Source organism: Quercus robur, chromosome 4, assembly GCF_932294415.1.
Source record: "Quercus robur chromosome 4, dhQueRobu3.1, whole genome shotgun sequence".
NCBI classification, from domain to species: Eukaryota; Viridiplantae; Streptophyta; class Magnoliopsida; order Fagales; family Fagaceae; genus Quercus; species Quercus robur.
Window position 1 is genome coordinate 19319189 of NC_065537.1, and position 25247 is coordinate 19344435.

Consider the following 25247-nt stretch of genomic DNA (forward strand, 5'->3'; position numbering starts at 1 on the left):
GTTTGTGATCCTCCTGAATCATTCAAATAATTGCTATCATTTATCTCGATCCTTTTTAATTCATCATCAATTTCCTGAATTTTATTCTCTAGGCTGTCACATTCCTTATCCGGCTTATATGTTTCTTTGCATGGGGGAGCGGTATTAAATTCATCAAATTTAATATGCTCATTCAATTTCTCCGCGAGACTTGCGTCCACGTCTACCTGTGTCTCCTCTACCGTGGTTGGTTGATCTAACCTTCTTTACACCACATGTTTCGCCCCAGTCCCACCCCCTTGTTTTGATGCTTGTGCCTTCATCGTCGTCGTCTTCTTCCTAGCTTCGTAAAACCCAGGAATGCGGACCACTGACTTCCTATTCGAAGGTGATGGAGTAGCTCAAATCCACGGGCCATACTTGCTATCTTCCACTTTCAAACTTCCATCACTTTCAATCCAGCGGTCACAGTCCTAATCATTGTGATTTAAGCATCCACACCAATAACATATGTTAGGCAGTCTCTCGTACTTGAAGGAGACCCACCCTTCCTCCCCTTTGTCAAAAGAGATAAGACGACCTCTACAAAGGGGAAGAGCTACATCAATTACCATCCGCACTCTCATGAAACTCCCACCAACCATGTCAGAGAGATCTGTAGTCCTATCCACCATGCCCACGTTTTCACACAACTCTTCTGCAACCTCACGGGTCATGAAGATAGCTGGGATGTCATGAATCTGAATCCATATTGCAACTTGACTAAAAATCAAATCACGTACAGGTAGCTTCTTCTTGTAGCGCTGTATGAGCACTATGTGTTTGTCGAAACTCCATGGTTCCGCTGCAAAGATCTTATCCACTTCCTCCTTATTGTCAAAAACAAATAACATCACATGATCACTTGCGTTCCTGGCTTTGAATCCATTCTTTGACCTCCATAGTGGATTAAAAGTATAGATAATTGCCTCCATGTTCAAAGCATGTTTTGTTAGGAACTTTGCTGCAATAATACACTCACTTGAGCTTTTTTCCTTCGCTAGATGAACTCCACCCCCTTCCTTATCAATGAGAGAAAGGTTACTCTAGTGCTTAGTAAGACTTTCCATTGCCCCGAATCCAATCACTCACACTCGTGTTTCCCAACCCAAAAAACGGAATGCAGAAAACCCCAAAGACCTACAGGTAACACTATTACCATAGGGACCTCACACCTTACTAGAAGGGACAAACATTCTACTATCTAAGAGAGCTGAGGGAGCAAAGCTTTCTTAGTTTAGAGAAACTAAAAAAAAAACAAGAGAATAGAATTCTAAAGACAAGAAATGAAAATAAACTATAATTTTGGATGTTATTATATTTGCTCCAAGGGTTTCCTTTCCAACAAAACCAGAAACAATGATGATAATGGAATTGACAGTGAGTTGAAGGCATGCTTCTTCTCTCCTCTGCTGTAGAACTTCTTTTAAGGTAGAAAAAATAAAAGAAAAAGAAGTGGATAGTTTTGCTTCTCTGTTCCCATCTACAGTTACCTGCCACTGAAATAAAACCGAATGCTCAAGCAGTGGTTTGTCTAATTAATAGCTCTGCTGAAACCAAGCACGGAGCAAGAACTTAGAATTTGAGGCGGCTTTGTTGCTGAGTGCTGTGATTTTAGCTTCCAGATCTACTGTTTAGCTGCAGAAGGGTTTTTTTTTTTTGTTTTATTTATTTTTTTTTTTTATGTGTAATACTTGGTAAGGACAAAATTAGTTTGTTTAAATTTTCTTAGTACCCGTTTGTTTCAGCGTTTATAACCCAAAAGCCTTGTTTTCAAAAAAGCTAGCTCCAAATTAGTGTTTGGTAAGTATAAAACGCAACTTTTTGGAAAAAGTTGCGTTTTGAGTTTGTGAAGAAAACGCGCATTTGCAAAATGGAGCTCAGGAGGTCCATAATCAGAAAGTCCGTGCGTGTTTCAACAATATTACCATTGAGGTAGTGTTAAATTACCAAATTGCCCACTGTGCTGCTACAAAGGTCCTCTCCATGCTGCTCTGCTACAGAACAAACACTACAAACACAACAATCTTTCTCTCAAACATTTCTAAACTCAAGCATAATCAGATTATCAGAATACAAACTCAAAAACACAGTTTTAAAATTAATCAAATCATAACAATAATAGCAAAAAAAAAAAAAAAAAAAACAAAGGACAGAAGCCAGCTGACCCATCTGGACTGGGTTGGGGACGAAAATGAGCAACAGCACGAAGATGAGAGCTCCCTGGAATGTTCTTGAATGAGGGAGAAAAGGAAAATTTTCTTATCACAGAGAGAGTTTTGGAATCATGTGAAAAAAAAAAAGAGAGGGAGCTGGAGAAAGAAAGAGAGAAGGAGCTCCTAGAACGTTCTGAATGAGGGAGAATGAGGGAGCAAAGGAGAGTAAAAGAGGGGGTAGAGATAGTAGACAGTGTGTGGAGGAGAAAAAAAGAAAAAGAAAAGAAAAGAAAAAGAAATAAAACGTATGGTTGAAATTGAAATGAAGAAAGGAAAAATAATATAAAAATAAAAAATCCTAATTGAGAAATGCTACCGTAATATTTTCACAATAAATTTTAAGTAACAGATTGTTATTAGTTAATATTGGTTAGTAAAAAAATAATTTCAGTTGTGGGTTCAAATTAGAACTAGTAACAACTTTCCACATAAATTTTGTTGTGAAAATATTGCGAAAAGTGTTGTGAACGTAACACTTCTCATAATAAATTTTACACAGTAATTTGTTATTGGTTCTCATTTGAACCTACTAATGACATTATTATTTTTCTTATCTACCATTAACAACTTGTCATATAGACTTTATTGTGAAATTTTTGTAAAAATATTGTGTCCATAACTTGCATTAAGAAAGATAATTAAAACAAAAAATTCACTTATATATATATATATATATATCTTATCCTTTTTGGTAATTTACAACTCAAACCTTCACTTTTATAAGTGCTAGCCAAACACTCAACTTTTTCAAAAAGCACTTTTTCATTATGCACTTTTTGAAAACTCCACTTTTTTATTATACGCTTTTACAAAAAGCTGAACCAAACTCACTCTTAAAGGGCTGACCTATTTGTTTTGAGTAAAATTGATTGATTGGATTTAATTATTATTTTTTAAAATATTTTTGCTATTAGTAATTTTTAGTGTTGGGCTAATTTTCCTAGGCTTGTATATTTTGTTTTAAATTTTAGATCTATACAAGTTTTATAGCCTTTAAAAGGAGGAAAATGCTATAATTACAAAAGTTTTTATAAATTGTTGATGTATTTAGTGGTTATTGTTAAGTAAAAAAGTGATGTATATGGTAGGCTCAATGTGAATTAATAAAAATATGCTACCTCAATGATTTGTAAAAATATTATAAAAAAGTTTGTGACTATAGCATTACTCTCAAAAGAATTTATGATATTGTTAAGGGAGGCAAAGTGTAATTTTATAGAATAAAATTGCTAAAATTAATACCTATATATATATATATATACTAATAAATATTTTTTAAAAAAATAAGGGAGGACATTGTCCAAGAGTTGCTACATCAATGGCTAAATGTAGCAAAACTTTTGGTGAATTTGCTCTTTTCATTGCTTCCCATTAATTCTCGATAGCAGCCTTCTATTGAGCTATTAGTTGAGTTTTAGTAAAACCGCTTTTCTTCACTTGTTTCTTGGATCAATCTTCATGGCTTTAATACAACTACTTGATATGTATCAAACCCAACTTAGGTCTACCTAATTTATAATTAAAATGCATTTTGTCAAAGGATTAGCCAATTGCAAAGAAAATATGACCCTAACAATCTCCCCCTTTACAATTCGTGATAAAACCACAAGCATAATTATAAGAGAAGTATAAAACAAAAATCTCCATAACAATTACACAGAAAGTACATAAGTCTAACTACTACTATGAACTCTTGAAAAATTTTGCAAGAAAAGAGATCATGGCATGATAGACTTGCAACCTGTCTTAACTAAGACACTTAAACAATATTCATCAAAGCATCAAGTGTGAAACATAGACAAGTTATATAAAAGAAGAAACATGTGTATAAAGAGAGAAAAAAAACAACACATGTAAGATAAAGGTGAAGAAACATAAGTATCAAGTGTGAAACATAGACAAGTTATATAAAAGAGGAAACATGTGTATAAAGAGAGAAAATGAACAACACATGTAAGATAAGGGTGAAGAAACATACATCATCATATATATATCAAGCAAGTTCAATGTATGTAAAAGGTGGTCACAAAACCATGGTACATGTAATGAGAAAGATACATCAAAGCCTTACTACATCTCTCAAATAACTCTCCCCCTAACTAGTCTATCTTTATGATAGCTCTCCCCTTAACAACATGACTACTCTCTCATAACCAAAACTACTTTCCCTTTTTATCACAAATTACAAAGGGTGAATCAGTAAGAAATAGTCATCTCATCATCGCTAGAGGAGCCAGAAGCATCATTATCTCCACCATAAAAGAGTCCTCAGTAGGCTCGGGAGAGGGAGAAGAAGCAAAATCACCAAGAGGAGACTGTCAGTGAGCAATGTGACCAATTTTGGTGTTCATCTGTCACATCTCATCCAAAAGATGGTCAAAACAACTACCAAAATCAGCACACATGTGTTGAAGCTGATCTAGAATGGCAGCAAGAGATGCCTTTACTTTAGAAGAGGAAGATGGAGTAGAAGATGAAAAGGGCTAAGAGGCATAGGCAGCATCCTCCGTAGTACGAAAAGCAGCCTCCTCCTCCTGCTGGGTTGAAGTAGGCTCCACATGAGGCCACTTGGTAGCTAACTGTGCATCACTTCTCATAGATTCCTTACTAATAGCACCCATGGAGTAAAAGAGAGGAGAAGAAGGAATGGTGAAGTGCAAGTGTGTGAGAATGCTTGTGATAACTGAAGGAAAGACTAGCTTATCACGTGTTGTAGTGTCTCGATAGATATCTATCGTAGATACTATCATATGTGAAGGAAAATCTATAGAAAGATTCTTCAAGAGAGAAAGAAGAAAATGAGCACGAGGCTCAGTGATTGTATTATAGTGGGACCGTGGTGTGAGAATGAAGGTCATCGCCATATTAAGGATCCTTGGACCCTTAACAAACTCAGTTGTGGAGAAATTAAAAGTATCTCCCCACGCCATGTCTTTCTTAAAAAATAGTGAGGCCAGCTTGTCACGAAAGATAGAACATAGATGAGGGTGACTAGGATAGTCTGGATGAGCTACCCTAAGGACACGTAGTATATCGAAAAGGAACTCTAGAGTAACTACGATATGTGTGCCTCATAATACTTTATTATATTGATGAACAGAGGTATTGATGGCATGTATGTTGAAGTAGAACTCCTGTATAAACACATTGGGACACCTCAAGGGTTTCTCACAAAGAGATTCCCAACCCTGAAAGCTAAATGCATCGGGAAGAGGCGTGTCTGGAAAATCAGAAAAAATGACTTGGTGTTTTGAATGAATCACCTGGTCGTAGAAGTTCTCAACGATATCCTTTTGGGTGGTCATATCACGAAACCGAACTCTATTAGGAATAGAGGGAAGAGAAGAAGAAAATGAAGAACCACGATGAGAGATTGGGTTCTTTGAAAGAACAGATTTCTTAGATGCCATAGAAGAGAATCTAAGGAGGAGTAAAAGAAACGAGAACACAATAGAAGAAATGCTCAGGAAAGAAGGAAAAGAGAAGAGCAATGTATGGTAATGCATAAACATGTTATGTGTGTTGAGGGAGAAATTGATGCCTCTGAATAAAATGTTGGGAAGCCAAGCTGAAACTCAACTATGGGCTCTTGAGATGGTACCCAAAGGCTTTCGGTATGATGACAAGCTTATCCAAGCAAGAAACAAAGGCTTCACTTGACAAAACAGCAACAAAAGCCCAATAAAAAATACTTTACAATGCTTAATTAATATGTTAGTGGTCCTGTTCTGATAGTACAAGGAAAAAAAATTCTCCAATGGTAAGGGTGAAATTACACTTAAGTCCAGAAAGATAAATTCTCTAGTGGTAAGGGTGAAATTACACAATCCAGCAGTCAATGATTAAATAAATTTAGGAAAGTGTTAACTCTTGGGGGTCATTGTATGTCTCGGTCAAGGGAATTTATTGTACTTTTGGCTATCATTACATCAATGTGAGGGAAGAGTTTGATTGTTACAAATACATTATATCCTTCAACAGTAAAACAAAAAGTAAAAATTAAAAGTTTCATGGGAAGAAGAAAATGATTAATTGGCATGGTGTGAAGGGAGAGAGGGATCCCAGCTTAGTGCAGCAAGTATTAAACTAAGATTTTGGTGAGTGTGTATTCATAAGGCATGAATGAGGTAATGTGGGTTGTTTTGTGTGAGTGAGATATAATTAATACTGAGATTAAGGCTTTAGAGAATAGTTGGCTGTTTATGACTAATTGGGAGACATTTATGAACTATGATTGTGTATAAGGAGTGAAGGAATATCTGAGGTTAGGTGAGTGTGGTCTAAGGGGAATGAATTTTAAGCTTGACGAGAGCTGAATTCTAAGCAAAATGACCAATAAATTAGCAAGTTTCAGAGGGAGTAGTTGTGTGTTTTGTGGGCTGAGGTGCTTATATTTTTATAATGGAGTTTTAGAGAAGCATTAATTAACAATAATCCAAAAAATGCAGGATTGATCAGAGACAAGGAATCAAGGTTAATCTTCCTAGGATTTGGCCAAAAGTAGGAGATTTACTTTTGGGGCTGCCTTGCTTCTTTGGGCAATATGACACATGGTGGCTTTTTTGGAGTGTTTTGCATTAAATGTCAGGATTTTTGGAGCTAAGTTTAACCAATGGGATTAAGGCAAGTATCAAGGACAAATCCTAATGCTGCAACTACGATTTGGACCTCAAGAAGTAGGATTCAACACCCCAAGCTAGGTGTCAAACTCTAAGTCCACTTCAGGGGGTTCTGCTGGTGATCCCTTTATGCTCTCCAACCACATGTTCCCAATTTTTCTCCTTTAGGATTCATGGGCTTGGCACATGAATCATACCTTGAACATTTTTGACATTTATAACATCAATTTGTTTAGGTTTGGATAACTTGGTTTCAGCTCCCTTTCCACTGGAGATACAACCTTGAGGAAGATGATTGAGTTCCATCACCCTTTAGACTTCAGTTGATATTACAACCCTCGGGCACTGTTAGCGTCAGGTAGAGGGTGACAGAAAGTTGATGGGACAACCCCTAATTCATCCTCAAAGACTTGGTTTTCTTGTAGGGGCCTCCAGTTGTAATTTGGTTAGGGATGAACAAGGGCTAGTTGTCCACTTTTAATCCTCTATCTCTTGCTGGGGTCTTTTGGATTGGGCTTGCTCACACGGGCTAGTTCCTTTGGGCTAGGTTGTGTGCATCCTACAAAATGGACATCAACAACACATGTTGCCATGGGTTTTCATTCCTCATGGGCTTTTATTAGTAAATATTCTTTGGGTTTTCATAGATACTTGCAATGGGCCTTTGGGCAATTAGTTGTAATGTTTGAAACAATGGTACAAGTTTCAAAATACCTTTGTAAATAACATTTACTATGATGAATTCCATATTGTAAATAATGTTCATGGCTTCTAATAATCGCATCATAATTTAAATGATAAGCTTGTGGGATTGAATATTTACCATGAGTGTTGAAGATATATATTATGGATGTTGTGATGCGAATAATGACCATGTGTTTCATGGGTTATAATATGAGAACATAATCTTCAAGGTAACTCTCTATGAGCTTTTATAAGACGATTGCCATGGTTTTTTGCCATAGCAATAATTATACCATGATATTTTTTCTTTGCCAAGCGTTAATAATCATGGGCTTTTTGATAAAATAGTGCCAACGTAAATTGGGCTTTTAATATTGCCAGCAAGAACTGGGCTTTTGATATTGTTAATGAAAATTGGGCTTTTAATATCACTAATGGGAACTAGGCTTTTAATATTGCCAATGAAAATTGGGTTTTTGATATTACCAGTGGGAACTGGGCTTTTTGATGAATAATTTGCCATGGGTTTGAATCATGGGCTTTGGTTATGGGGTTGAATCCCATTGAAAAAAAAAAATAGTATTGCCATGAATTTAAATCATGGGGTTTTTCGAATATTTGCTAAGTATAAAATTCGTGGGCTTTAGAAAGAATTAGATTTTATCTCACTCAATAAATAATTTGGGTTTTATGAAAAAATATTAGGTCCTATAGTGTTTTGCATTCGTAGCCCAATTTTGTGATAGAAAGGAGAAAGGTTGTGGGCTAGCATAGTGATAGTAAAAAAATATTTAGGCATGCCCAATAATTTTTTTGTGACATTTGAAAAGAAATAAATAGGTGTTATTTAAATAATATTAGGTGTAAAAAAAATGTACCCCAACAATGTGAAAACCAAATTGCATCATAGGCAAAAACCCAATCCAAACTACAACACTCACATTGATTAATCAAGCATACAATCCTAGAATGCATGGAAATATGATTATAATGATAGAGAATGCAATACATGGTCATATGATAATAGAATCACAAGACCCATCCCAAAAATTTTATCAAAAACACAAAAACCCCAAATATCCCAAATAAAAAACAAAAACCTAGGTCTAAAATGCATAAAATGCATGAAAGATGAAGAAAAGAAGAGATTTAGTCCACTTACCGAAGGATTCAAGCTTGGAAGAGGCCAAAACTATGAATGGAAGAAGGTTTTTGATGAAAAGATTGGGTTTCTATTGAGAGAAAGGAGAGAAGGATTGAAATGTTTGAGAGAAAACAGAACCGGGTCGAACCTCAAGTATATATAGAAACAGGCACCTCAATAGATTGAGAAGGTATCGAGGAGGTGTCGAGAACAAAAGCTCGATAGATTGAGAGATATCGAGAAAGAATCAACGGCAAAACATCTTTGATAGATCGAGGAGGTGTCGAGCTTTGATTAAGCAGACAAAGACTTCAGGAAAAAGGCTTGATGGATCGAGATATCTATCAAGAGGTATCGAGAAAAACCCAGAAATTCTCGATAGAAGAGGCTTGTATTGAGCTGCTACTGAGCATCTATTAAGATGCTGTCAAGCTTCTATTCAGCATCCAAAAGCAAGGTTTTTCAAGGAGGAAAAACAATATGAGATGAATGCAACCAGGATAGACACTAAACTAAGCAACAAAGAAGCATGTTAAGCACTCAAACACATTAACAACTCTAGATGCAAAGCATTCCTAGATCAAAACACACACTAAACAAGTCTAACCAATTTTATTTTCAAAAACAAGTTAAGACAGTTTAGTAAGCTTATACTATCACTTGTATTCCTTATGATGGCCAAATGACATTGTATTTGTACAATAGTATCAAGAGTAGCAAAAAGTATGCGTGTTGTGTGTGAAACCATTGCAAGAGGGCATAAGTGTCTCATTTTATGAAGAATAGTGATATAAGAGAATCAAATACATCCATGCACAATTATAACTGTTTGATGGGGATTATCACCTTTGAGGTACATTATATAACTCCCACATCTCCTAGAAACACGCTTGCAATCATATTTAAAAGTATTTTGATTCTTTTTTCTTTTCATGTTCTTTGCATAATTTTCTTTAAACATAAATTGACATAACATGCATGGGTATATAAGAAAGAAGAGAATTGCCCAATTATGTAAGCCAAACATCTTGTTTTTACTATGCAAGTGCTACACTTACCGAGCACGGCTTTTATGAAATGCACATAGATGTTTTATGATTGACAAGTTTTAGTAGTGAGATGGTTATTTATGTATTTTTCTTAGGATTTTTTAGTCATTCCCGTCAAAAAGAGTGTTAAAGATATGAATGATAAAAAATTAACCAAATCATACAAATCACATAATTGAGCCGCAAAGCTCACATTGCTTAGTTGTGCATGAAGATACTTATCTAAGCTACAAGAGATACAAAGTTAAGAATTTTTTTTTTTCAAAGGCCATCCAAGGTACACAAGTACCAGTATACACAAACACACACTGTTTTTGTATTTTTCAAAATTTTCCTCTTTTTTTAGAAAGCAATAAACAAAACAAGCAAACAAACATATTGAAAAGCAATAAAAACTAGAAGCAAAAGCCAATGCATGAGAGAGGGAGAAAGGAATCATGCCAAGGAAATAACACCAATGTTTTGGCATAAGAACTCAAATCGATGACCATCCAGAGGTTTTGTGAAAAGATTAGCCTTTTGATCATCAGTGTTGATAAACTTAAGGGTGAGAGTGCCATCTTTGACTAACTCACGAATGAAGTGATGTCGGATCTCAATGTGTTTAGTTCAAGAATGTTAAATAGGATTTTTTGAGATATTTATGGCACTAGTATTGTCATAATATATAGTGAGATGTTTTTGACAAATATCATAATCAAGAAGAAGTTTCTACATCTAAAGAAGTTGAGTATAGCAACTACCAGCAGTAATGTATTCAGCTTCAACAGTGGTGAGAGATATGGAGTTTTGCAATATACGTTTAAGTTTTATTGCTCACTAGAGTTTCCATTATTTTTTTGGATTCTCCGGAAGATGAGTGCTTGGCATCAAGCGTACAATTTTTTTGGAAAAAATCAACCCGCCAAAAGTTGCCACTTCTCTGCTGCGTTAGTTATATCTAGCGTATTCTAGTTATCTGCATTTTTGAAAGTAAGATGATATTCCAATTTTCAAGTTTGGTGCTCAGCATAATGAAATGAATCCATGGGAATAAAAAAACGAATTTTGGTATCAAACCAGATTTATGCGCACGTGCATGCATGGTCTAGATATTTCGATAATGTACAAAACTTTTACATAGAAGCATAGACTATGTGTTCAATTATTAGCTACATTATGTTTTGATGCACACATCCAAATGGGAAATAATCTAGTTCCTACCAATCCAGATTCAAAAAATATGGACATGTATAGAGTTTTATCATGTATAAACATTTATGGGAAATAATCAGTCACTCGTTGTTTGAATTGAGTATTCATATAGCAAGGTGCAGGTCTTCGCAAGATTACTATGAGATTCTGCATTAATTTCGCAAAGAAGTGTCAGGCAGCCCATTGATTGATTCGATGTTACATTATATTAAAGCAACTATGTTACATATATTTAGGCTTTCATTTTGTTAGAATAAATAAATAAATAAAAAGAAAAAAGAAAGAAAGCAAAACCATCACATTGGAATAGACTACCAATTGACTATTAGAATGACTTCAGAAACAATCTAGTTGCAGTATGAAGTTCTGATCGACACTATGATGTCCAATGCTTTCCAAATTTCAAAGGATAGTCATCCTAACTATCACGCAAGTGTAAAAACCTAGAGTGGCCTCATGAGATCAATTGAACAAGGACCTCAAGTTTGGATTGATTCTTAAAGTTAGACATAGAATTAGTTGTTATTTAGATTGAGTTAGGGTTAATGCATATAAATATTGAAAGTGTTAGTCCAATCTCTCTCTAACTTGAGAGCTTCTCTCTCTTCAGGAGAGTCTTTTCTTCAAACCAAGCCTTAGCTTTCTCTGTTCAACTCCCAAACTCAACCCCTTTGTTCAAGTTGCCTTTTGCTTATCAAGGTTTCTTTCTCTTTTTCTGTCCGGATCCCTATGTGTTTGGTTTTCTTTCCCCTTTTTGTCTTTACCAAGTAACTCCCTTTAACTTAAAGCTGACTTATCCTTTCAACCCATACAAACATCCACTTTTCTTCCTTTACTCCGTGCGTGTCCTTATTTCTTTATCAATATGTTTCTTGTCTCACCTTAATACTTTCTGTCCTTCACCAGACTCTACTGTCCACTTTATACTGCTCTCTTATCCTTTTCTCTTCTACTTTCCTTATTTCTTTTCTTACTTTCCTTTGTGTTTTTTATACATGAGTGACCACATTCCAGTGAGGGACTTCGCTTGGTCTGAGAGTAGTGGGTCAGATGTTAGCACTGACCCATTTGCTAATGAATCAGACCTTGAATCACATGGAAGTGAGGACGACGAGGCTCCATTTGCTCAGCATGGACCGATTATTGAAGCCGACCCTGATGAAATCGACATGCAAAGGGGTTTCTGGTCTCACTATGCAATGGGTTTCATTTTGGATTACAGGAAGTTCTCTGTTACCCATCTACAGCAAGTAATCGACTTTGCATGGAGCATCAGAGGTTCTGTGAAGGTTGTGGGAAGAGATTCTTTCTTTTACCTCTTGCATTTTGAACATATGGAAGACCTTGAGCATATGTGCGAGGAAGGTCCGTGGGCTGTTGATGGCGCACTTATGATTTTAGAGAAATGGAGACCAAATCTGGTATTTAATAAGTTGCATCTTAATTTTATATCTATTTGGGTTCAGTTTCATGGTCTTCCACGTGAGTACCAATACCCTGAGATGGCAGAAAGATTGGGTCAAATAATGGGGGTTTTGGAAAAAGTTGATTGGGAAGATCATCTTCCAAGGAACATTAGGTTCTTACGAGCCAAGGTTTGTATTGATCCTTGGATGCCAGTGTTCTCTGGCTTCATGTTGCATCTGGATGATAGTACAAGGACTTGGATACAATGCAGGTATGAGAGAGTACACAAGCTCTGTACAAGGTGCGGGTTGATTGGCCACACCAGAGGGCAATGTAATGAAAGCTTAGCGGAGGTTGAAAGGCTTCTTATTAGACAGAGGAATAGGATACAGAGAGTTCATCTTGTTCATTATGGATTTGATTCCATCGAACCACAGTTCCATAATGAGCTTAGGGCCTACTTTAATCAGAGGAGGAGGTGGACAACTACAGCAAGGGTGGGAGATATGGGGCAGGAACATCAATTTCTGCAACAACAAGCTTCTGATCAACATGGTCCTGATAATGTTGATCCTCAACAGGGTACAGAGCAACCTCAGCAACATCCACATCAGGCAGCTCCTAATCAACCAGCCCAACCTCACCAACAAACACAATCCTCTGTTCAACCCCAACAACCTCCCAATCCTCATCCTATGGACCCAAACACTCAAGGCTTATCCCATATTGAGGGGGAACATGCAGCTCTATACTCGGCTATTTATTCCCTATCTCTTGGCCACAATGCTATTCCACCAACATCTACTATTTCTCCTATCTCTTCCAATCCTGACACACCTAGCCCTGACTCTAGCCCAAACACAGTGCTTCATCACCTGAATGCAACACCGGCCCAAACATCACCTTTGCCTTACCAACCTGATTCCAATCAAGGCAACATAACAAACTCTAATATGGGTAGAGGAGAGGAACCTTTTTTGACCAATGGTTTCCTACAAGAGAGCCCCAATTCCAGTGATACCACAGAGAGTGAATCACTAACTGCTACTATGTTTAACCTGGAAAGTTTGAATGAAGGTCGCTCTGACTGGACACATGGGCATGCAGTTTTAACGGATAGCCAATCTCATCACTCCTCTGATTCTTACATTAACTTCTTGGTCCGGAACACTGACAGAGCTGGATTTAATTTTGAAGATGGTAGCCCAAGTGAAGGACCATAGATTAGAAGGGCTCAATCAGAGGATAATACTGTGCATGAGGCCCATTACAATTATGGGTCACGACTGGTGAGAGCCCAAAGTCTGGATAAAGGATTGGAAAATACAGGTCAACATGGACCTCAAAGGCAAAACCCAATTTCAACATCTCCTGTGACCTATAATTCTGATCCAGGACTGACCTCTAACCTTCTGGGCAATGAAAGTACAGGTAATAGCAGAGGATTATCAAGGAAAAGTCTTGGCATGGAGATAGGAAGTGTGGGAAGGAACATTCGTCAAAAATTACCCTGTTGTTGCCTCGACAATGAAGGTAACCTTGCTCTCCTTAAGGGTTATACATGTTGTTTTGTTTCACACTATGCTTATCCTGTTGATGACCATATCCCTTTTAATCCAAATGGGTGTTGGGAAGCTGGCCCTTCGCAACTTCCCCAGCAGCCATGAGGATTCTAAGTTGGAATTGTAGAGGTTTGGGCAAACCCTCTGCAATTCTGCAAGTTCAAAAAATTGCCCATGATTTTAATCCTGAGGTCTTGTTTTTAATGGAAACTCGTCTAGCTAGTAATAAGGGTAAGGATATTTGGAATAGATGTGGTTTTTTTTTTTGTTTTTTTTTTTTATTTTTTATTTTTATGGCCGTGAGGTTCCTAGATTGGGTTTGGATGGAGGTCTTATTCTTGCTTGGATGCAAAGGAGTTTTCTCAGGGTGGTTTATGAATCCCCTCACCTTATTCATATTGACGTTACAGATAACAAGGGCAAACCTTTATCTATTACTTTTGTTTATGGCCATCCTGAACTAGCCAAGAGGAATGAGGTTTGGCAACAATTAAAAACTCTAAAAAATATAGCTCAACCTAGTTGGCTTTGTATTGGAGACTTCAACCAAGTGCTCTCAAGAGAGGAAAAGTTCTCTTTTAACCAAAACCCCATTGCTGGTGTTGAGTTATTTCAGCAAGTGTTGAGTGATCTTCAGCTTTGTGACTTGATGGCCTCTGGGCAACAATTCACCTGGATGAATAAAAGGGAGGAGGAATATTTTGTTATGGAGAGATTAGATAGAGCTTTTGCCAGTACTGAGTGGATCAATCAATATCATTTATATTATCTAAGGAATCTCCCTATTATCAGGTCTGATCATGGACCTATAATCCTGGATTTTGAACATCAAACACCCTTTAGAAATCGACCTTTTAGATTTCAGCAAATGTGGATCACCCACCCTAGTTGTAGAGATATGGTCAGTAAGGCCTGGGATTGGCAGTCTAGTGGGTCTAAAGCTGCAAAATTGCAGAATAAACTTAACAACATCAAAACTGTAGCCGGAAAATGGAATAGAGAAGTGTTTGGTAGAGTGGAGATTGATATTAAATAAAAAATGGATCAACTTCAGCAATTGCAAGACTCTATTACTTCTCTTGAGGACATTAAAAAGGAGAGGTAGCCGAGTGAAGAGATAGAGGACTTACTTGATAAGGAGGAACTTAAGTGGGCTCAAGAAGCTAGGACTAATTGGACCCTTTATGGTGATAGAAACACAAAGTATTTTCAAACTATAGTAAAACAAAGAAGAGCAAAAAACAGAATTCTTCAATTAAAAGATGGGGATGGCAATTTTATTGACAATTTTAATGAGATTGAAAACATTCTTCTCTCTCATTTTAAGTCAAATTATGAAGATTGTAGTTCTAGAAGTGTGGATAACATCCTAGCGGAGCTCCAACCTCTCAACATCTCTACTTTAACAGATGAGCAACACTTTTCACTTAACAAACCAATATCAGACTTTGAAATTGAGTGTGCTGTGTTTCAATTAGGAGCCCATAAAGCACCAAGTCCCGATGGCATCCCTGCTTTCTTTTTCCATACCTTTTGGGACATTGTGAAAGAGGATGTTACAAGAGCTGTCCAAGCTTTCTTTCACTCAGGTTCCTTATTCAAGCCTCTAAACCACTCTTACATTGTTCTTATCCCCAAAAAACCCTTCCCTAATGAAGTTTCTCACTTCAGGCCTATTAGCCTATGTAAAGTGATCTATAAGGTGATATCCAAAGTGATGGTTAATAGGCTGAAACCTGTAATGGATAGTTTAATAACTCCATACCAGAATGCTTTTATACAAGGGAGAAACATTTCAGATAATATTCTTTTGGCTCATGAGATCATGGACACCCTAAAGAAAAAGAAAGGAAGGAAATCCTCTTTTGGTGCTCTAAAAATAGATGTTCTAATAGCCATGAAGTTTGATCCCAAATGGATTAGATGGATTATGGAATGTGTGTCTTCTGTGTCATTCACTCTTCTAGTCAATGGGAGTTTAACTTCAACATTTCATCCTACACAGGGCCTTAGGCAAGGAGATCCTTTATCTCCTTATCTCTTTCTTTTGTGTGCTAACATTCTCTCTATTTCTTTGTTACAGGCTGAATACTCTAATAAGATCAAAGGAGTGAAAGTAGGCAGGAGTGGTTTTTCTTTCACTCATCTCTTTTTTGCAAATGACTCTCTTCTTTTCTTCAAGAATGACGGGAACTCTCTTGGTAATATCCAATCCATCCTAAACTGGTAATATTCTATCTCGGACCAAAAAATAAATTTATCCAAATCTAACCTTTTTTGCTCCCCAAACATGGCCAAGGAATGTCAAGTATCCATAGCTAGAAGTTTGAATGTGAACCTTGTCCAACACCCCAACAAATACCTTGGTATCAATTTTAAGTTGAGAGGGAATCATATTGCTGATTTTCATTTTCTGATTGACAAGCTTCATTTTAAGCTGCAGGGTTCGAAATCTAGGCTTCTTTCACAGGCTGGCAGAACCACCCTCATCTCTTCTGTACTCCAATCTCTTCCTTTATACACATTCTATTGTTTTAAGGTTCTTGAATCTATTTGCAACAAGATGGATTCTATTGTGAGGTCTTTTTGGTGGGGTCATGAAATTGGAGAGAAAAAACTTCATTTGCTCAATTGGAATAAAATCTGCAAGCCTAAAAGATGGGGGGGGGGGTCTTGGCATTAAGAATTTTAGCCTTATGAATCAAGCTTTGTTGGCAAAACAGTATTGGAGGCTTATTAACTGTCCCCAATCCCTCTTAGCTAGAACTTTTAAGTCTAAGTACCATCCAAATGAATCATTGCAAGGCCACACACCTAAAGCACACCATTCTTGGATTTGGAAAAACATTGTTCAGCAAGGTGATCCTATCCTTCGAGAAGGCAAATGGTTGGTTGGAGATGGTTTTGATATACACCTTACTTATCCTGATTGGTCGCCAAACTTAAGAGATAGTTCTTTGTTTCCCTTTTTGCAAACCGGCACAGTAGGAGATCTTATTGATCATAATTCTAGAAGTTGGAAAGTGGATTTAATTAGGAGCTTATACCATCACCCTAAAGCGGTCAACATTTTGCAAATGCCCATTTCCAAAATCAATGATTCTAAGGATAGGCTTATGTGGAAATACTCAAGGGATGGGAATTATAGTACCAAGAGAGCTTATGAGTTGTTAACTGAAGATTCTTTAGAGTCTCAACAATTCCAGCAGGAAAGGAAGATATGGATTGCAATTTGGAAAGCCCATGTTCCCTTAAGAATTATCAATTTTGTGTGAAAACTTCTCCATGATAGCCTACCTACTTTGACCACTCTACACAACAGAGGCATCAGTAATGATGTCACTTGTCCCTTATGTGTAATACTGAAGAAGAGACTCCTACACATCTGTTTCTCTTTTGTAGCTTTTCTAGAGCTTGTTGGTTTGGTTCAGATCTTGGTCTGCATACTTCTGATATCACCAATGTGTCTGTTCAGTCTTGGTTAAAAGACTATATCAGCTCTTACTTAAATAATGAAGATCAAAGCTCGGTCATCCTTCAATCAATGTTTACAATTTTGTGGTTAATTTGGAATCACAGGAACAAAGTGCTTCACCAAGGCTTGACCCCGAATCCCCTAGAAGTTATTCTAACAGCCAAAACTTTATCTTGTAAGTACAGGAAGGCTTATGTAGGCCCATACCATCCTACTAGAGAGCTTAGAACAGCCAAGTCAGGACGTCTCACAGCGATAGGGCAATATCAGCTCATCATCAAAGTAGCTGAAGCAAGAAGAACAAAGCCACAAAGGAGAGCATACGCTTTTGTAGCTGTAAATATGCGAGGAGCGGAAGTGTTTTCAGGGGTTAATTGCAGTCTTGCCAACACAGCAATAGGAGCTCTACTTGAAGCAATGGTGGAAGCTGGTATCATAGCTAAAAACTATGGATTTCAGCATGTTTTGTTCTTAACTGACAGGATCAATCTCCATCAAGTTTTCAAATTGAGGAAAAGCACAGATTGGTTGGATAGTAATAGGATAGCTGATCTGAACTTTCTTTCTCAAAATGGTTTATTTTGTAATACTTTAGTTGTCCCTCATGTAGTTGTTAAGGCTGTGTGGTGTTTTGCTAAACAGGCTGTGAACACACCCTTGTATTACAGGTGGTATAATCCTGCTCTATGTAACTTTGTATAAACTCTTCCTTTGTTTGATATCAAAAAAAAAAAAAAAAACGGGGGGGTTAATGCATATATAACACATTAATCATATTCTATATATCACATGCTCAATTAGAGAGCCAATGGGAATGTGCCATATGTGGCTAATGGGAATAAGGCATGAGCTATATAAATAAAGCAACGTAACCCATATTAGATATAAATGAAAGAATAATTAAGTTGTTCTCTAGTTTTTGTGTTTGAATACTCAGGTATGAGTAAAATGACTGGTTAAGTAGCGAGATCCCATATTGGATACTAATGAGAATAATGATTTTTTTTTTTTTTTTTTTTTTTTTTTTTGAGAATGAATAATGAATAGTTAATATAACATAGTTGAACTCATACCCATTGTATTTAAACATTTTAGGTCATGTTAATGGATGCTCTTAGAGTAATTGTTAATAAACCTGTAAGAACCAAGTACAAGAATTCTGGGCCTTAGATCCCTTGGGCTCACAATTTATTTGTAGTGGGTTTAAGGATTTCCTACAATGGGTCGTTCTCGGCAGAGAGACTCAAAGCAACACTCAGTTGAAATGCTCTCTCCTTGACTGTTTTCTCTCAATTTTTCTGAACCCCTTCTTCTCCCAACTTTCCTCTATTTATAGCCAAGGTTAGTGGGGAGATCATGATTACATTCACCGTTAGTGCTATTGAAGGTCCAGTATTATCTGGTTAAAGTGGTTATTTAGGTGAAAGGGCGGTGCAGCATTTATGATCTTGGAACTTGGCTCCATTTTCACCGATTGTGTTCGGCAACTCACGTTCCCGTGCATATCATGACCTTCCCGGGTATTGCCTCATGCGCTCTACCGGGAAATATTAACCGGTCAACCCCGGGAACTTAATACCCAAAACTTGTTTTTGGCTCTAAGGCAGTTTCAAGAAGGACATAAGGTAACTGGAACTTTCTGCTGGGCCTGCGCCCAAGGCCGGTATGGGCTTGGGCCCGGGGCCTAGATAGGTCTGGGCCCAAGGCCAGTATGGGCTTTGGGAGCTCGGTGCCGTACAATAGCCCCCCCTTGATTCATACTCGGTCGCCGAGGAGAATCAAGGAGCTGCTGGGCCTTTTGACCTCGGGAATCTTTTAGTCTGGGACTTCTGGCTGTCACTTCTCATTAATAGTCATCTCAAAAGATGCGCCGTTTCGCGGCGCCAGGCGCAGTCGCCATTATTGCCTGACGGTTCGTGAACCGAAGCGGCGTGCAAATCGGTTACGCTTGGCATTTGCTGGGTCGCTCGTTCGCTGTGCCCATTTATTGCTTGATCAAGCGTTTCTTCTTTCCCCATTTCTTCTGGCTCTATAAATAGTTCTTCTCCAAACGTCACTCCATTTTTCCTTCGCCTCTGATCTTTAGTGCCTACTCTCTGCCGACCACATTTCTGTGTGCTTGCTTGCTCAGCGTTCTTTTCCTCCTTAGAACCCAAAGTAAGTCTTTCTTCCCCTTCCTGTTCCTTCAGCTTTGTTTCTTTGAGTTTATTCTTGTAGTTTTAGGCTTTATAGATGGGTTATTCTTACCTTCTAGATACCCCGGCTGCTTTGGCCACCTTTAGGAGTAAATTTAGTATCCCCAGTGACGTGGACGTGGCTTACTGCCATGAGAGTGATATGGAACTCCACCGAGGGCAGGGTACAGCCTTCTTTCCATTGATGTCCATCTTAGAAGGTGGGGTTAGGTTCCCGGTAGATCCCCTCCTGATAAGCACACTTACCTACTATGGGCTGTGCCCCGACCAGCTTCCCTCCAATTTTTACCTGGTAGTTAGTTGTGTCGGCCAGTTGAACCATACCTTTAACTTACAACTAGACCACCATGATATTAACCAAATGTACAGCCTCTGTGGGAGCAAATCCACAAATTACTACTTAAAGACAAGGGATGCTCGGGTACGGCTGATATCGTGCCTACCCGATTCGAACAGGAACTCCGCCGGGGAGTTTGTCAGGGTGCGCGGCAATTGGTTTGCCGGGGAGATCCCTTGCCCCCTCACACGGCGTGAAGTGGGTTCGTACCCTCCCCTTCTTATAGTTGTTTGAGTAAAAGAAAATCTTTTATTGTTAAAGGCTAACGCGTTATCTGTTCTTTTGCAGACGGCAAAGTGTTTGCTCAGGACCTCAGAGCCGTCCACGTCAGGGACCTAAACTTCGTCCTTCGTTCCGAGATCTACGTGCATTGGGACGGGCAACTCCGGGCCTCACACCTGATCCTCGGCGTGGAATCGGTTTACTCTACTTGGCAACCTTTCAAGCAGGCGTTGATAGTTGACAGCCCCCTACTCTCGTACATAGACGTCCGGTGCGTGAATTTCTTACCGCCGAAGCTTACAACCGGGGAAGCGAGGGAATTTGGTCGGCGGTTCACTGCCGCGGACGAACTAGTTCCCCTTCGAGACGATTCCGCGGAACAGGTATCCCGACGCCTCAGAGAGAGAGCTCATGAAGCTATACAACAAGGGGACCAAGCCCAAGAGCAGACCCATCCCGAGGACCCACCCACCGAGCATCAACAGCAAGTGACAGACGCGGCTCACCTGCTAGCTGAAGCGATCCAGCCCGGTGCAAGAATGGTGGCAAGGAGAGTAATGACCCTTGACAGGTTCGTGCCTGGTGCCCGGCCGACCAACCAGCCCCCGCCTACTCAGGGTCGGGGTCCAGTTTCTCAACCTCCTCCCCCCTCGCAGTCCGGACGTGCCCGGAAGAAACAGAAAGTAACCGAGCAACATTCCACGGCCCCGGGGGACGCCGCTGCCAAGACTCCTCCCTGACCAACAGGGGGGATTGTCATCTGCGAGCCGCCGACCGAAGCTGGCACGGGGGGCGCGTCCTCCTCCCAAGTGGCTCCAGCGTGGGAGCCAAAGTTCCTTCTGGATGGCAAGCCATTGCCATCGACGGCCTCTGTTCGGATGTGGGATAAGGGCGAGGGCGGCCGTATTGCCCAAACCTTGGCCGGAGCTCTCCAACTTCCTGAGGACGTGCACGCCTTTGATGATGGGTCCGAGGAGTCCGTGGGGCGCCGGTTAGAGTGGCACGCCATTGCGGTAATTCTTTTGTCTATTTGCTCCATGTAGATTTCCTTTTGTCACCTGTAGATTTCCTTTTGTCACCTGTAGATTTCCTTTTGTCACTTTGCTAACCTTCGCGCTTGCTAGGCCGCTCAACTGGCTCACATTGTGGCTGCCCGGGCACGGGAGCTTGATGAGGAAAACGAGCGCGAGAAGGGGGCGCGGGAGGCAGCAGTAAAAACGGCTAAGGAAAAGGCCAAGATTGCTGAGGCTGCCGAGAAGAAGGCTGCTGCCGCGGAGAAGTTCCGAGCATCGGCCGACGAGATAGCTGATCTCAGGGCAGACTTGGCGGCCGCGGAGCAAAAGTGGTACAACGTAGGCTTCGCCGATGCCGAGAACTCTGCAGAGCCGGTGGTGGCTCGGGCTCGGCATATGGGTTTCGAGGCCGGGTGGTTTGCTGCTCTTTAGGCAATGGGAGTTCCTGAAGACTCGCCGCTGAGAGACCCCGGCCAGATTCCATTTCCGAACCCTGTACCTGCCGTCCAGAACGCCCCGGCTGCTCTAGACGAGGAGGAGACGGCCAGTATGAGGGAGTTGGTTGAGCAAATCGACTCTTATGCCGAGCCCGAGGAACTAGAGGCTACGAGCATACCTACTGTGCAGGAACTTCTTGACGAGGCCCAGCCTTTCTCCCTGATCGTCCAACAGGAAGTGCCACCACCGACTCAACCTCCTAGTTGATTTTATTTTGGCTTATTTTTATTTCATCTTTATTTGCCTATGTCACCGGGATGTGGTGATTTGAACCGTTGTTTTAATTTATTGGTTTTATTTGCCCATGTCACCGGGATGTGGTGATTAAACAATTGCTTTTACTTGTTTAATTGGTAGTCCGTTTTCTTTTCCTGTTTCAATTTGTTGAATGAAATTATATCCGTTTGTGCTTTGCTTGAATCATACCAGTGCTATGGCCGCTTAATAGAATGTACCCCCGAGAACCTGTTGTGCGGAGCTGTGGGTAGTTTTGAGAGCGCTATTTGGACTTAGTTTTTGTAAAAAGGGTTAGGTTTTTATCAGGTTTTGGTTTGACCGAGAATTGAGTTTCCGTCATTCGAGCATTTGTTTGCAAAGTTTCCGTTTGTCCGGATATTCGATTTTAACCGAGAATCAAGTTTTTGTCTTCATAGATTTAATTGCAAGGTTCACACATGCTCGGTGATTTTGACCGAGCCGAGGGTCAGGTTCCTGCCCTTAAGATTTATTCGTCAGGTTTTCACCTGCTCGGCGATATTGATCGAGTCGAGAGTCAGGTTTCTGCCCTTAGGATTTTGTTTGTAAGGTTTTCACCTGCTCGGCGATATTGATCGAGCCGAGAGTCAGGTTTCTGTCCTTAGGATTTCGTTTGTAAGGTTTTCACCTGCTCGGCGATATTGATCGAGCCGAGAGTCAGGTTTCTGTCCTTAGGATTTTGTTTGTAAGGTTTTCACCTGCTCGGCGATATTGATCGAGCCGGGAGTCAGGTTTCTGTCCTTAGGATTTTGTTTGTAAGGTTTTCACCTGCTCGGCGATATTGATCGAGCCGAGAGTCAGGTTTCTGTCCTTAGGATTTTGTTTGTAAGGTTTTCACCTGCTCGGCGATATTGATCGAGTCGGGAGTCAGGTTTCTGTCCTTAGGATTTTGCTTGTAAGGTTTTCACCTGCACGGCGATATTGATCGAGCCGAGAGTCAGGTTTCTGTCCTTAGGATTTATTCGTGAGGTTTTCACCTGCTCGGCGATATTGATCGAGCCGAGAGTCAGGTTTCTGTCCTTAGGTTCTGCTGGCGATTCTCTTGGTGCGCGGCTACAGGGTCAAAAACAGCAAAGACAAAAAAGTTCATCATACTCTTAATCTTCATAGAATACAAGTTTCGGCTTACATCGATGGTTACGCGTAGAATTTCTTCAGGTTGTTGGCGTTCCATGGTCGGGGGAGCGGCCTCTCGTCCAGGTCCTCCAAGTAGTAAGCCCCTGCCCCTGCGACGGCTGTGACTCTGTATGGTCCCTCCCAACTCTGAGCAAGCTTCCCTGCAGCCACGTCCCGCATGTTCCCCACTACCCTTCTTAACACCAATTCCCCGGCACTGAATTCTCTGGTCCTTACATTTCGGTTGTACCTTTGCGCCAGCTTCTGCTGATACTCGGCAAGACGTACGGTTGCGGCCTCCCTGCATTCTTCTAGCCAATCCAACTGCTCCATCATAAGGTCGGCGTTCTGTACGGGGTCAAACCCGACGACCCGCGCACTGCATAAGCTCACCTCGGTTGGTATCACTGCTTCTGCTCCGTATGCTAGAGAAAATGGGGTTTCCCCCGTGGATCTCCTGGGGGTCGTGCGGTAGGCCCACAAAACACTGGGTAGTTCTTCTGCCCACCTTCCTTTCGCTCCATCCAACCTTCTCTTGAGCCCGTTCAAAATAGTCTTGTTTACTGCTTCAGCTTGGCCGTTGCTCTGGGGGTATGCCGGGGTTGAATACTTGTTCTTGATGCCGAGCTCGCTGCAAAAGGTCCGAAAAGCGTTGCTGTCGAACTGTAGCCCGTTGTCCGTCACTAGTGAATTCGGCACCCCAAACCTTGTAACTATGTTTTTCCACACAAACTTTTTCACGTCGGTATCCCGGATATTGGCCAAGGCTTCAACTTCAGCCCACTTTGTGAAGTAATCCACGGCCACCAGTACAAAACGGCGGTTCCCCGTTGCTCGGGGGAATGGCCCGAGGATGTCGAGCCCCCATTGTGCAAATGGCCACGGGCTGCTGACAGGGTTTAGATGTCCGGCCGGCTGATGGATCATTGGGGCGTGCCTTTGACATTGTTCGCAACTCCGAACGTATTCGGCGGCGTCCTTCTGCATCTGTGGCCACCAAAACCCCTGCGTCATTGCTCTGTGTGCTAATGATCGTCCCCCGGCATGCCCGCTGCATACTCCTTCATGCAGCTCGGTTAGAAGCTCCTTGACTTTTTCAGGATGCAGGCACAAGAGGTAAGGGCCAGCGAAGGACCTTCTGTACAACTTTCGGTCCGAAGACAACCAGTACCTGGGAGCCATTCGTCGAATCTTATTGGCCTCGGCCTCATTCTCTGGAACTTTATTTTCGGAAAGAAAGTCTATGATCGGGTTCATCCAGCATGGTCCGGCCACCGCCACCTGCGCAACCTCTACTCCGGCCCGGTCGAGGGCAGTCTTCACACAGATGCTTGGTTCCCTTACAAGTTCAATCGTGATAAGCCTCGGGGTGTCCTCGGTAGCCGATGAGGCTAACGTGGCAAGAGAGTCAGCATGCTTGTTTTGCGACCCGGCTACCTGGGATATCTTTACCGTTCCAAACTGACCGATAATCTGCTTTGCCGTACTCAGATAAGCTTTCATTCGGGGATCCCGAGCCTCGAAGTCCCCAGTGATCTGATAAACAACCAGCCGAGAGTCTGAGTAGATTTCCACGTCCCTGGCGCCCAGATGCAGTACTGCCCTTAGTCCGGCCAACAGGGCCTCATATTCGGCTTCGTTGTTCGAGGCTTTGAACCCCAATCTGAAGGAATGTTCCAGTCGCATACCTTCAGGGGTGATTATGACAATACCAGCCCCGGCCCCCATAGCGTTTGATGCGCCGTCCACAAATAACCTCCACGGGCGAATCTCCGCACTACAGATTACCTGGCCTTCATTCTTAGGTGTAAATTCAGCGATGAAATCAGCGAGAATCTGCCCTTTCACCGAGCTTCTAGGTCGGTATCTTATGTCAAACGATCCCAACCGAGTCCCCCATTTAGCAATCCGTCCTGTGAAATCGGATCTCTTCAACAGTGATTGCAATGGATACTCGGTGAGGACGAACACTGTGTGTGCCTGGAAGTAGTGTGGTAACTTCCTCGTGGCGTGTACCAAGGCCAAAACCAACTTTTCAAGAGGCAGGTACCTTGTCTCGGCATCGACCAAGGTCTTGCTTACGTAATACACCGGTATTTGCACTCCCCGGTCCCTTAGTAATACAGCGCTTACGGCATGATTGGTGACTGCAAGGTACATAAACAGATCCTCCCCGGGCTCCGGGGCCGTCAACCTCGGCGCCTTTGCCAAATACTCCTTTAGTTCTCGAAAAGCTTCATCGC